The 12,599-nt window shown below is 42.8% G+C and overlaps 1 protein-coding gene across 1 annotated transcript in view; it reads right to left on the reverse strand.

Annotated features, from left to right (window-relative positions):
* The window catches only part of LOC124545866 (potassium channel subfamily K member 3-like), a gene marked incomplete at its 5' end in the record, with an annotated part of 322,017 nt that overhangs the window by 73,681 nt on the left and 235,737 nt on the right, over window positions 1-12,599 (reverse strand). The gene's annotated exons all lie outside the window — the stretch shown is intronic.

Here is a 12,599-nt window from a genome sequence, read left to right on the forward strand (position 1 = left end):
CTAGAAGAAGAGATCGATTGGTAGGACATGTTTTGAGACATCGAGGGATCACCAATTTAATATTGGAGGGCAGCGTGGAGGGTAAAAATCGTAGAGGGAGACCAAGAGATGAATACACTAAGCAGATTCAGAAGGATGTAGGCTGCAGTAGGTACTGGGAGAAGAAGAAGCTTGCACAGGATAGAGTAGCATGGAGAGCTACATCAAATCAGTCTCAGGACTGAAGCCCACAACAACAACAATGCATTTTTTATCGACTGACGTTTTTTATTTGTGCTTCAGTATTGCTATCTGAGTTAACATATTGTAATTTTGTCTTTTGGAGATAGTGAGTGGCGCTGTGGACATTAGAATACGCAGTGCCAAGTCAAGAAAACTGAACATTTCCGACGTATTCTCGTGTCTGAGTTCAATACAGGGATGACAGCAGCGGAGGCAGCCAGGAAGATTTACACCATGTATGGGGATAATGCCATTGGACAGATCATGGCAACAAAATGTTTTTCTCGTTTTAAGGAGGATCGTTTTGACATTACTGAATCTCCACACTCAGGAAGACCTTCAGGGTTTGAGAAAGATCGTTTAAACGCATTAATCCATAATGATCCACTTCATTACGTTCGGAAGTCGTAAATATGATGAACAGTGATCACTTCACCATACTGCGACATTTGCTTACAATGGGGAATGTTAAAAAGTCGGGTTTTTGGGTATCACATGCTCTAAGCTGAAATTGCAAAATTCAGATGGTGGCCATATGTGCATTTCTGCTTTCTCGTCATCAGTTGGCTCATGAACAACACCGACTATTCCTATCCTGTGTCGTTACTAGTGAGAGAAATGGTGGCTTTATGCTAACATAAGGAAAAGAAAGGAATGGCTGAACCCCAACAAAGCAGCAACTCCCCATACAGAGACCTGTGCACGTCCACAAAAGACAATGTGATGCATTTGGTAGAACAGTGTTGGTGTGGTGTAGTATGAATTGCTTCTCTGAGGTGTAACCGTCACTGCTGACATTTATTGTCAACAACAGAGACGTCTTGCAGATCCAGTCGAAGAACAACGACCGGAAAGAGAGCGTGGAGTGATGCTACTCCAGAATAACGCCCACCTGCATTCTGCAAGATTGACAAAAAATACTATACAGCAGTTGGGTTGGAAAGTCACGCTGCACCCACCATATTTACCCAATCTCACATTTTCATCATTTCCGCTCTCTGTCGAACAACCTGCAAGGAACTTCCTTTAGGGGTGAAAACGCGCTTTGAACACTGCTCGACGCATTCTTCACTTCAAAACCACGTGATCTCTACATTTTCGGAATCGAAAAGTCAGCCCAGCATTGGCAGACCTTTTTGAAATACTGAATAATTTTATTAGAGTAAATGCACCAAACAGCTTCTTGTAATAAACATATAGCGACGTAAGAGTTTACAGACTTTGTAAACCTGCAGCGTCATAAGAGTGGAACTGTTAAACTGTTTTTTTTTTTTCAAAGTATTATTGGTAGAAAATGCAACGTTGCAGTTGTATTTATTACGAAGAAGGCGTTGGATCTGATAGGAGATGGGCCTCACGAAAGCAACAGAGAAATATTTTTTTAGGTTACACTCAATAAACTTAGCATGGTAGATGACATCTTTAAAAAGAAAACTACTAGAAGAGTTACTACGCTCGGCACCTCTATCACTGGCGTGATGGCGGCAGCTTACACCAGCACACCAACCGTGTCTGGTTTCAGCTCCAGAAGGAGAATGAGCTTACATACTTCCACCGACATTCAGACAGCTCATTAAAAGTGTCCGCAGCAGAGTTCAAACCGTTACAAGGTGAACCATGGACACACCCCATGCTACCATCCACTAATAGGTTGGAAGGTATATATACAGGTTAAAATTTTGTAAGACAATTTTATATTGAACCAGAGATGGTCAGATGTAGTATTGGCTGTGTAGTAGCGTCGCTGCTCAACAGCAATCGCTGGTTCAAGGTGTTATGGGTAATGTGCGAGAGTAACTTTAGATAGAGAGATGTATGGCGGACTCTCAAGTGTAAAGACGTATTGTACCTGATGTGTACTGAATATATACTTACTCACTACGGGCAGTATTGATTTTTATTTGCAAGATACCACAATGGATATAATTAAGATTAAAGAAATTTGTTTTGTTACCTACACAGTGCGCATGTTCATAAGTGATGATTGAGACAGTGTACAGCACCCACATCCAATGATTTCGTAAAGGTAATTGTTAATGTATAATCGGCTTATTGTATGTTAATTGTGAGCATTATTAATTTGCAAAGAGTCAAAGTACAAGTTTAAAATTAGTGCTATATTGTTACTTACCACAAGTCAATATCAGTTTCCAGTTCATTCACTATTTTGCTCAAGAATTTATTGTCGCAGTCATATTCGATTTAATTTAAATGCATGCTAAGCAACAGCCTTGCACAGTACCTGTATGCTAACTATACAATTTAAATTACTAACAGATAGCAGTGGAAAGAGCGTTATCGTTGTGCAGATAAAGTTAAGAAATATTATTATTTCAGGGATGGCATTCATTAAGCAGAAGGAACATTATTTTCAAAGTGATCAAGATTTGTTTCATTACCAGGGCCTATTTCAAAACAATAGTGTTGCATCAGATTCAGTTTTGTGTTACGTAAATTCACGCAGAATCGATATGGTTTAAAGTCATTGACGGTTCTCATTCTCGCAATCAGAAAAGTTCAGTACGGGCAAAGCCCATAAGCGACGAGATAAAATACATGTTCGCATGCCATTCCCATTCTAATAGGTGTGTTGCAGGTTACTGTCAGTTAAGAACTTTCAGCACTGCAGCGCGTCAGCAGTCGTAAGTATCGAAATAATTATGAAAAATCCGCCTCGACTGCACAAACTACCTGGTGTTTACCTAGGTTTCAGCGAGTTCACGGATGGTAACGAGCCCCCCCCTCCCCCCCCCCCTCATTTTGGTACGTTTTCCCTCCTACTCTGCTGAGGGTTTGGTTAGCCAAGAAGAACACCATTTGTATTTTCTTATTGCTGCGCGCTTCTAGGAGGTATTTTATGTATCTTCGTTGGCTTCTATGTAATTATAAGGTCATGGAACCAAGATATGTTATAAATCTTTAACGTCTTCTGATTACATCCTGGTCTGCCGCTTAGTATTATGGCGATGTAGCCACTATGGTTGTTTCTGCTGCAGATATTATTAGTGCGGTTTTATCCGTTAACAATGACTTCCTTAGCATAGCTGTCTTTTTAGTTTAGGTGTAATTTCTACCTAATTCTAGGGCCTCCATATTAGCTTGTGGCTGATTTACCATCCGTGCACAAAGTTTGGTTCAAATGGTTCAAATGGCTCTGAGCACTATGGGACTTAACTGCTGTGGTCATCAGTCCCCTAGAACTTAGAACTATTTAAACCTACCTAACTTAAGGACATCACATACATCCATGCCCGAGGCAGGATTCGAACCTGCGACCGTAGCGGTCGCGCGGTTCCAAACTTGTAGCGCCTAGAACCGCTCGGCCACTCTGGCCGGCCACAAAGTTTGTCGTGCGTTGCTATTATATATGCCTTAATTCCCGCATCATCGCTTTTATCATTTGCTCAATTTGCTATTTGTGCGACAACTTTCGGCAATCAGTTAGGTACTGATCCGTGTTAACTTTGTATTCCCGCTTCCATGCATAAGAAGAGCGTTCCCTGGCCGCGCACATGCGCAGTGATTTCGATAGCCGCGCATGTGAACAGCCTGCGGTGCCTCAGTTCGGTGGGGAGCCTGTGACCTCGCTGGGGCGAGGCAGCTCACACAGGGTTGAGATAAGTAATATTATTGACTTGGAACATACACTACTGACCATTAAAATTGCTACACCACGAAGATGACGTGCTACAGACGTCAATGTTAACCGACAGGAAGAAGATGCTCTGATATGCAGATGATTAGCTTTTCAGAGCATTCATACAAGGTTGGCGCCGGTGGCGACACCTACAACGTGCTGACATGAGGAAACTTTTCAGCCGATTTCTGATACACAAACAGCAGTTGACCGGCGTTGCCTGGTGAAACGTTGTTGTGATGCCTTGTGTAAGGAGGAGAAATGCGTACCATCACGTTTCCGACTTTGATAAAGATAGGATTGTAGCATATCGCGATTGCGGTTTATCGTATCGCGACATTGCTGCTCGCCTTGGTCGAGATCCAATTATTGTTAGCAGAATAAGTAATCGGTGGGTTGAGGAGGGTAATACGGAACGCCGTGCTGAATCCCAACGGCCTCGTATCACTAGCAGTCGAGATGACAGGCATATTATCCGCATGGCTGTAAGGAAACGTGCAGCCACGTCTCGATCCCTGAGTCAACAGATGGGAACGTTTGCAAGACAACAACCATCTGCACGAACAGTTCGACGACGTTTGCAGCACCATGGGCTATCAGCTCAGAGACTATAGCTGCGGTTACCCTTGACACTGCATCACAGACAGGAGCTCCTGCGATGGTGTACCCAACGACGAACCTGGGTGCACGAATGGCAAAACGTCATTTTCTTGGATGAATCCAGGTTCTGTTTACAGCATCATGATAGTCGCATCTGTGTTTGGCGACATCGCGGTGAACGCACATCTGAAGCGTGTATTCGTCATCGCCATACTGGCGTATCAGCTGGCGTCATGGTATGAGGTGCCATTGGTTACACGTCTCAGTCACCTCTTGTTGGCATTGACGGCACTTTGAAGAGTGGACGTTACATTTCAGATGTGTTACGACCCGTGACTCTACCCTTCATTCGATCGCTGCGAAACCCTACATTTCAGCAGGATAATGCACTACCGCATGTCGCATGTCCTGTACGGGCCTTTCTGGATACAGAAAATGTTCGACTGCTGATCTGGCCAGCACATTCTCCAGATCTCTTACCAACTGAAAACGTCTGTTCAATGGTAGCTGAGAAACTGGCTCGTCACAATACGCCAGTCACTACTCTTGATGAACTGTGGTATCGTGTTGAAGCTGCATGGGCAGCTGTACCTGTACACGCCATCCAAGCTCTGTTTGACTCAATGCCCAGGCGTATGAAGGCCGTTATTACTGCCAGAGGGGGTTGTTCTGGGTACTGATTTCTCAGGATCTAAGCACCCAGATTGCGTGAAAATGTAATCAAATGTCAGTTCTAGTATAATATATTTGTCCAATGAATACCCGTTTATCATCTGCATTTCTTCTTGGTGCAGCAATTTTAATGGCCAATAGTGTATGTACCGGATATTTGTAAAAAATTTTTATGGGGTCCTGCCGCTGTAGGTGTTGATTTTAGCCTTTGGCTATGCCTATTTAGGCAAGCTGTTTTATTTTTGTTCTCATGAAGGCGTGGTAACCACGCTGAAATCTAGGTAAACACCAGGTAGTTTGTGCAATCGCGGCGGATTTTTCATAATTATTTTGATACTGTCAGTTACGTTATTTCAGTCACACTTCAAACGTACATGCTTCAAGGTGTACAGGTATTTTTGATCGCAGTGTGCATTCCATTAGTTTTATTACGCTTTTGCTGATGTTAATCTGATAATCTATTTTCAAGACATTATTCATTCCATTCAGCTGCTCTTCCAGTTCAGCAAAAGAGATCAATGCGGTACAAAGTTTGAGAAAGAATATGAAAATGTTGGAATGGCAGAAGAGTAGAGCATTAAATGTGTGACATAGCTACCTCGATGGAAGTGCTACGCGCTGTGGGGAGTCAGGTGATGGTAGGTCTGGAAAATGTCTGCGGTACGACGGCATCGTGGGAGTACACGGCTTCAGGAGACCAGCGGCACAGCAGAGGTCGTAATTAAAGGGAACGGTGGGGGTGAGGAGGGGGGAAACTGTGGCGTTGCACGTCCTGGGCGAGCAACCAATTAGGCGACAATTAGCGGTGATTGAGCGCCCCGGGGGCGCGCGATCCGGCCGTGCACTCTGCAGCCAATCAGCGGGGGCCGCCGGACACCATTAGACGGCTTCTGCGAGGCGCCTCTTTGCTTTGTGGTGGTGCCGCACCTCTCTTCCCTCCCCCACCCCCACCCACCCCCTCCACGCCGTTCTAATCCTCTTCCGCTGGCACTGCACCAGTCTGGGCCCCTCACGCGCCCTGCATCCTAGCTGACAGTAATTGGGGCCTCCGTCGCTTTCAAACTGGCAGTCATTTCAGTAGCTTTCGCTTCTGCGGTGAATGCTGAATAATAGGGTTGCCTATTGAGAATGCCCTTAAAGGCCAACCAGCTCCTTTGCTTTCTGTAACTCGACGGTAGATCGACGTAAATAGTCCACTTTCGCAGGTCACAATTATCGTGATTGTCCTTTTTAGGATGACCACTCCGCAATAAGTATTGCAGTCGGAGTCCATTACAAAATTATTGGTCCACACTTCAAAATGAGGAAGTTAATTTTACTAATTATCTCTTCTCAGTGGACGTGAACAACACTCAAAATGGCTTCGTAAATCTGCCAGAGACAGCAATGGACTTCGAAGAGCAGTTGAACGAAATGGACAGTTTCTTCAAAGGAGGGTATAAGATGAACATCAACAAAAGCAAAACGAGGGTAATGGAATGTAGTCGAATTAAATCGGGTGATGCTGAGGGAATTAGATTAGGAAATGAGATACATAAAGTAGTAAAGGAGTTTTGGTATTTGGGGAGCAAAATAACTAATGATGGTCGAAGTAGAGAGGATATGAAATGTAGACTGGCAATGGCAAGGAAAGCGTTTCTGAAGAAGAAAAATTTGTTAACATCGTGTATAGATTTAAATGTCAGGGAGTCGTTTCTGAATGTATTTGTATGAGTGTAGCCATGTATGGAAGTGAAACGTGGACGATAAATAGTTTAGACAAGAAGAGAATACAAGCTTTCGAAATGTGGTGGTACAGAAGAATGCTGAAGGTTAGATGGGTAGATCACATAACTAATGAGGAGGTATTGAATAGAATTTGGGAGAAGAGGAGCTTGTGGCACAACGTGACTAGAAGAAGGGATCGGTTGGTAGGACATGTTCTGAGACATCGAGGGATCACCAATTTACTATTGGAGGGCAGCGTGGAGGGTAAAAATTGTAGACGGAGACCAAGAGATAAATACACTAAGCAGATTCAGAAGTATGTAGGTTGCAGTAGGTACTGGGAGATGAAGAAGCTTGCACAGGATAGAGTAGCATAGAGAGCTGCATCAAGCCAGTCTCAGGACTGAAGACCACAACAACAACAACAACAACAACAACAACAGTAAAATTAAATGCATAAAGGCATAAGCATATCCTTTACAACACATACCAGGATTGGACAGAAGTTACCCCACAACATCGGCACACGAAACCCACTTCATCACACAGGTGTGTACAAAATTGAATGTTTGGACTGTGACTGATTCTACATAGGCTAGATAGGCAGATCATTTGAGATTAGATTCAAGGAACACATGGCAGCACTAAAAAACAAAAAAATACCACACATCAACAATAGCCACCCACGTGCATGAAACAAAACACCATGTTAACAACACAAGTATTAGCATCCCACATATCCAACGAAACGGTAGAAAACTAGACATGCTTGAAACACTACAAATATACAAACACCAAACAAAACAACCGGAATCCATCTTAAATGACAAAAATGACAATATTTACAATAGTATCATCTCTGTTTTCAGCAACTGCCTAAATTCTTAAAAATGTGCACACACACACACACACACACACACACACACACACACACACACACATGTGCACACACCTTAATATGTACCATAAATGCCCGCATCTCGTGGTCGTGCGGTAGCGTTCTCGCTTCCCACGCCCGGGTTCCCGGGTTCGATTCCCGGCGGGGTCAGGGATTTTCTCTGCCTCGTGATGGCTGGGTGTTGTCCTTAGGTTAGTTAGGTTTAAGTAGTTCTAAGTTCTAGGGGACTGATGACCATAGATGTTAAGTCCCATAGTGCTCAGAGCCATTTGAACCATTTGATTTTACCATAAATATTGACAGCCGCCAAGAATACAAGGGATTGACCTTATTTACAGAAAATTCACCACGCCAACAGCTTGTACCCCTTGTCAGCTCGAAACTATATGTACATCGACTACTGGCACAAATTTTATACCTATCTGCATGTTTTGAAGCATTAACCAACGTATTACCCCAACCTTTAGGCAGCTAATATATGTAACATGTAATCTTAAGACCCCTTGCCATGTAAATGTTTGCTCTCATAAAATCACTCTATCCACCCTCTCTCTCTCTCTCTCTCTCTCTCTCTCTCTCTCTCTCTCTCTCTCTCTCTCCCTTTCTCTCTCTTTTCCTCTCCTTCTGTTTCCAGCCTCTCACATCTGTCTATTAATTCTAATCAAATATTGTCATTTATGTATAATTTTACTGCTGTAGCCAATATGTTTACTGCACTTAAAAGTCTGTAACATTTCACCTGATTGTTATTAACAAGTATGAAGTTTAAGCCATTTTAACATTTCACCTGATTGTATAAACAAGTACGAATGTTAACCTGTTTTAACTTGTCAAAATCGGATTTATATGCCACCTTAAGTACACACACATATATTCGACACCTCAAAACAAACACCTCCAAATCCTTTAAATATTTATTCTGTGATAATGTTGTTACAATGTATATTCTTTGTACTTTGCGATTATGTCTTCTCTTCTGCTATACGAACCTAGCACCCAACAGATTCCAGACGCCATATTTGTTTACAAATGTTACACTATACATGTGATGTGTTAGGACAGCGAAAGGAACCCGTGACTACTGGAGGTACTCTATTTTACGTATTTTATGTTTACCATTAGATTTAATTTTTTGTCAGACGAAATCCAAAACCATGTTCTGAAATAGTGTCTTGTTTCTCCACTAGGCAGCGCTACAAGTTCCTCCAAAAAATCGTAACACAACACACACACAAATGCCGTACTAACTAATGTAAATGCACCCGATGACGGAGGTTTAAACCTTTTAAACGCGTCGTGGAAATAAATAAAACGGTGACTGGTAACAGTAAACTTGTTGTTTCATTTAATAAATTAAATGATGTTACGTAGAGTGAGTAAGATTAGGAAAAGGATATTAAAAGTAGTACGTAAGTAACTATTTGGACAGTAAGATATTTGACGCTCGTTGAAGCAAAGCGGATGTAAAATAAAGGCTGGCAACAGCATGAAATGCCTGGTGGGAGTGTCGAGATACCGGGATCTTTTGACGAGTGTCACCCTCATCAGTTGCTGAAGTGAAAAGATATGACGTCTCAACAACACTACCACCTGGATGGAAATTCGAGAGCCGGAAGTCTACATTTACAAAATGAAAAAAAAAAGTTCCTAAAAGGGTTAGTAATGTAACAGTCACACAGCCTGAAAAAAAAAACAGAAAAAATACCGAACCCCCAGAAGGGGAGGAAGACACCAAATGAAACTTCAGAAGTTGAGAGGGTATATGACGTTATTTCGGTGGTTGCAAAATCGAGCCAAATTTAAAAAGATCTTGGCAGCAAGAGCACACTTATCAGTTCCCTGATTAGAGGCAAGCGCAAGCTACTTCAGGACCGCAGATATGTATAAGGGGCGTTCAAAAAGAAACGAGCCGGAGGTATAATTACACAAACCACTATGGCTGTCTCATAAAATTCCCGGAGTTGCGATAGCCTTTTTAAGGGAACCAAAATGGCGTTAATCACACGGAGAGTGGTCCGGACTGTATGGAGGCTGGTCGAGAACCTCCCATTTGAATTTCTGCAGGAGTGCCGCGAATGTGTTGGCCGTATGAGGCTTTGCAATGTCGTGGAGCAGAATGACCCCACGGGTGAGATTGCCTGGTCGTTTTGATTTGATCGCTTGGCAAAAGGTGGTCAAGGTTTGTGAGCAATGCTGGGCATTCACTGTTGTCTCGTGCAGCAGGAAGTCAATCAGAAGGGGGGCATTTTTAGTCCCCTTAAAAAGGCTCTGAATTGCAAACGACTCACCTCGGACAACGACGTCCAGCTGTACACGCGGAACTGGTTAACATCGCAGCACCGGGAATTTTATGAGATAGCCATTCACCGCCTTGTGTCACAGTAGGAGGAAAATGTGATAAATTTCTATTTTTTCCGTCTCAGTTGTATGAATGTGTGATTTATCGCTAGAGTGGTTACCGGTTTCAGGTTGATCGTCTATTCTCAAACCACACGCCTTGTTCTTAATCGTAACTAGTTATATGACATAGTGATAAAAGGTAGAATATTTTGAATTTCTTATACAGAGCTATTTGTGCCTCTTGACACCGTATTGTATAACTAGGTACCGTTAGTAACAAAGTGTGTGGTTTAAGAATGGGCGAGTCAGCACAAAACCGACAACCACTGCAGCATTAAATTGTATATTTGTGCAGCCGATATGGACAAAATAAAAGTTTACCAAATCTTCCTCAAGGCTCATCAGTATTACATTGCACCATTTCCAGTCTGAACTCATGCACTGATTCGCCATGGAAGACTGTCAAAGCAGTTGTATTGTCTCCTGAGGCACGCTGGCTCACAACTGCTGTAGCTGTTCTTCGATCTGACATCTGAGCTGGTCCTACACATGCTATTGGGGAAATGTGGGTATCTTCCTTGCCGTGCAAGTACCTCAACATCGGGCGGACAGTTTATAGAGATGCGTCCCATGTGTGGATGAACGTTGTCCTGCTGAAAAATGGCACCACGATAATCTCACATGAGAATTAACAAACGAGGTTGTCAGACGTACGTGACCTGAAGTTATACACGATGGCCCGCCATAACGTGACGCCTGGAGCAACACTGCTGAGCCTCTCCAAAACACTGGAAGAATGGGACATCTCCCCAGATCACCACCATACTCACTGACGATGATCTGGGTAGTGCAGAAACGTGATTCATCGCTCAGCAGTATGCGATGACATTCGTTAACAGTCCACTCTATGCAGTCCCGGCGCCACTCCAGTCTGTGCACGGGACGGTAATTCCATTGTCCGACTGCTACTAGTCTCCGACCAATGGTGTGAGATGACTCTCAATGTTGCAAGGCGTCCATCACTTGTTCTGGGATGGCAGGCCAGACACACAGGGGTTAGGATGTGCTTGGTGCGTAATACAGTGATCCATCCTTATGGTAGTCAGACATCGTCGACCGAAGTCTTCGTGACCACTATGGCTGCCCTCACATTCCCATGGAGTCTAACATTGGGCCACTGCCTCATTCCTATTCCTCAAAAATCTGGATGGTAAACAACTGGGCCAGACGCGTGCCTCACAGTGAATACTCAACACGTGCTGCACTTGGTAACAAGACTAGATACGAAGAACAATAAAGCAGTCTGGTTGCCGTTCTCCTATCACAAATAACTACAACTAATCATTTACGTAACCACCCCGCCATGTTTGTTGGATGCTCTGGAAGTACTTTTTGTTGATGTAACCTTACGATGAAGTGAAGAATGGAGTACTGGATGTGCAGTAGAGGCAAGAAGAGAATAGTAATAGTAGTAAGGTATTCTGCCTTATGGCAGATCTTGTCATGGGTTAAGCCTGTTCCACTTTTGTCTGTCCATAGCTAGTCTTTCATTTCTGAATATTTATCTCCTTTGATATTGTCCAGCATTTGATACCTTCTTTTTCCTCTTCCCCTTTTTCCCTACACCATTTCTTCTTTTCTTTCCTTGAATAAACAGTCCCTCCTCAAACAATGTCCAATATAGTTCCGTTTTCTCTTTCTGATGACTTTCAGCATGTTTCTTTCTTCTCCAACTCTTCTTAATAGTTCTTCATTCCTTACTCGGTCTTCCCATTTCACTTTTTGCATTCTTCTCCATATCCACATCTCTAGTGCCCCCAATCTTCTTTCATCTTCCTTCCTCAATGTCCAGGTCTCCGCACCATATAGCGCAACGCTCCAGATGTAACATTTGGCAAGTCTTTTCCTCAGATCTTTGTTTAGCCGTCCTCAAAGTAATTTCTGTTTCCTCTTGAATCCTTCTTTTGCCATTGCAATTCTTTTCCTAATTTCTGTTGAGCAATACATATCATCTATTATAACACTTCCCAATAGAAGCTATTCACTTGTTCTATTTCCTCTCCCCCTATTTTCTTTCCTCCAATTACCATGCTTTTCGTTTTCTCCTTGTTAATCTTCATTCCGTATTCTTCTAATTTTGTGTTTAGATCATCTAACATTTGTTCCAACTCTCTTGCACTCTCTGCCATGGCAAAAAAGTCACCTGCAAATCTTATACACTCCAACCCCCTACACAAAGTCCTCTCCTTCCATCAAAACTTTCACTAATAATTTCCTCGAGATATGTATTGAACAGTGTTGCTGATAAACAATAACCTTGTCTTAGACCTCTTCCCAGTTCAATTATTTCTCTAATTATACCTCCTATTCTTACACTTGCTCTCTGGTTGAAATATAAATTTGTAATTAGCTGTCTACCCCTCCACTCAGCTGCATTTTTCCTTAGGATTTTCATTAGTCTGTCCCGTCTGACACAGTAAAAAGCCTTCCCTAGATCAATGAACACAACATAGAAGCCTGTAA

This window comes from Schistocerca americana, chromosome 8 (genome assembly GCF_021461395.2).
Source record: "Schistocerca americana isolate TAMUIC-IGC-003095 chromosome 8, iqSchAmer2.1, whole genome shotgun sequence".
Classification (NCBI taxonomy): Eukaryota; Metazoa; Arthropoda; class Insecta; order Orthoptera; family Acrididae; genus Schistocerca; species Schistocerca americana.